The following is a 2636-nucleotide window of genomic DNA, read 5'->3' on the forward strand; positions in this document are numbered from 1 at the left end:
TATTTCTGGGTTAAAGTTTCGTAAGCCAACAGTGCCTCATAGTCACATATTGTGAGCTTGACTTATGATTAATGTACTTCAGTATTCTGAAAATATAACAACAACTGTGTCTGTTTTTCTACTTAACCACTTAGTTTTGTTCCATAGTACTAGTAAAATATTTATTTCAGTTTATATTCACTGATCAGACAGGCACTTTCGATTTTAGCGACTGAAGTATCATTGAGGGCACGCACGTGGTCGTAGCTTCGAAGTCAGTCTACATCTCTGTCTCCCTGGATTGCATTTAGCTGTAACCAGAACTATCACTTTCACCTTTTAAAATTAATTCAGAGAACTTGTTTTAATCAATTTCAGTTTTGAGTACTAGGTCAGAATATGATTCTCTCCCTTAAAAGACTTAAGGTTGCTATAAATTTTCAGCAGCAAAAGTAATCTTATGAAAAAAAAATTCCACAAGCAGATGGCTTTTGATATATCAAGGTTTTGCCATTTGTTTTAGTGCTTAAAATAAACATTATTTATAAGACCACTTACATTTTGATGTTACTTAATGAGGAATATGCATCATTGATTTGACTAGCTTAAGAGGTCATTTAGAACTTGCCCGTTAACAAGCTGTAATCTGCTGAGCACACAATGACTTTGTTTAAAATTATCTGTTCAGTGCTGATCAATGACAATAATTGTTTTGTACCAATCACTGTTGAAACTTGCTAATTACTTTGAAGGGCATACACACTTGTCTTTTTTTTTTTCAAGAATTTTTTAAACATTCACCTTGGAATTAAAAAGTAATATAGTCATAGTATTATACTCCCTTATAAAAGCAAACATTTAGAAGTTTCACATTGAAAATAGGAACATCATCAGAAGGTTTGTGTAAAATGTTCTTTTCCAAAAAGAATGATCTTCAGTTTTGTGATCTCTGACATACAGAATTTAGCATAAAATAATTTAAGACACAATGCAGGTTTTCTTAGTTATGTTTCATTCAGTTGAAATCAGTGAGGTCATTCTGCATAGAAAATGGTGTAAAGGTAGAATGCAGCATTTTTTTGGTACACTGAGCCCATTGGAGATAATTATAGCTTTATACAATTTGAGTCTTTTGTCTTTCAATTTGAGTTTTGATCCTTTAACCCAGAAATATCCAGTTCTGCATTTATAACTGTGAGGTGAAGACTGTCAGAAAGAGTTTCAAAGGGACCATAATCCTGCATTAATGAGCATGCAGCTATCTGAGAGCCAAGTTGGTCTTGTTGAGAAATGTTGAAGCCAAACAGAAAAACAAAGCTAAGATCCTTATTCACATGCAAAGGATTTTGCTTAATCCCGGATCTCTGAAGGCATACTCATTCTTTTCTTTCTCTATCCCTTTTTAACCCAATGAGCTTGTGTATGAGAAAATAGAGTTGCAAAGAGTATGAAATTTACTATCACCTAGTGCAAAAAAGCTTGTCTAGTGCTTAACCTTTCTTGTTCCCATGTTCAGCTGCTCACATAACTATTATTTATTCATATTATAACAATGTCTAGAGGTCCAAAGCCTTTTTATAAAAAAAAAACACCAAAGAAACAGCAACACACAGGTTAAAGAAAATGCCAACTTTTAAAATTAGTTCTGAGTCTCATTTGAGAAGAGAAGAAAAAACATGGTGATGCACAGAGGGGCCATAGAAGAGTGTAGCAGTGAATATCCTCTTATTGCTAGTAGCTTTACTGCATCTTTGTATTTTCTTGGTGACACGTTATTCAAAGACTTATTGAGAGCTTTCCTATGGTACTTATTCTTTTGTTAAATCTCACATAAAGAGATAATAACAACTGTACCACAAGGTGCCATCAGTTGAGACTGAATGCTAGTTTTTTCTACTTAAAAGAATCGTCTTTTTTCTTTTGTTGTTGCAAAATGGTACTAAAGTATGAAAATATGCAACCCTGCCTTAGTTACTGTACTTATAGATGGCTCCAGTGTGTTACTGTTTTCAGCTCAGGCAACAGCTGGAGATGGAAAATTACAATAACTTTTGTCAGTTATCACAGTGGTATAGAACTGGACTGCAATGGAACTGGAAGGAGTAGAGAGAATTTTGCCTGTTACAGAAGAGCACTTCCAAGACTTGATGATAAAAACTCTCAAGTCACTGAGTACAAAGGATGACTGATAGAGTTGGCAATGGGCAGATTTTTTTCTCCTTGCCGTCTTCCTGATTTAAACACAACAAAAGATGACATACTTTTTTTTCCTTTTTTTAACATGCTTCTTTTGAGAAAGAGATAAGGTAAGAAAAAAAAACCAACCAACACAAACACATGGATTGCACTCCACTTACCAAGTCATACCATCTGGAGAAAGAAAGGTTGATATAAATGGTAAAAAAGAAAAACATTCCTTGTAGTTACACTGAAGAGTTCTTGAAAAGTTTAGTAGTCAGAGGCCCACAGGAAAAGGAGAGCTCTTGGAAAATTCTAGACTTCTTCTCTTCAATGTGCTTGGTTAAAATGAGTACTTTTCAACTTCTGGATCATAAGACCTCCGTCTTCTTGCTTTTTTCATGTAGATTCTGCCTTTCAAGCTGTTCTGTCTCTTAAGATTTCAAAGGTGTAAAGGTGAAAGGGAAGTTGGAGCAGGA

At 34.5% G+C, this 2636-nt stretch overlaps 1 protein-coding gene across 1 annotated transcript in view; it reads left to right on the top strand.

Annotated features, from left to right (window-relative positions):
• The window catches only part of SPATA17 (spermatogenesis associated 17), a gene marked incomplete at both ends in the record, with an annotated part of 54443 nt that overhangs the window by 1714 nt on the left and 50093 nt on the right, over positions 1 to 2636 (top strand). The window lies entirely within an intron of this gene.

The sequence above is a fragment of the Mesitornis unicolor genome, unplaced genomic scaffold (genome assembly GCF_000695765.1).
Source record: "Mesitornis unicolor isolate BGI_N332 unplaced genomic scaffold, ASM69576v1 scaffold6568, whole genome shotgun sequence".
Classification (NCBI taxonomy): domain Eukaryota; kingdom Metazoa; phylum Chordata; class Aves; order Mesitornithiformes; family Mesitornithidae; genus Mesitornis; species Mesitornis unicolor.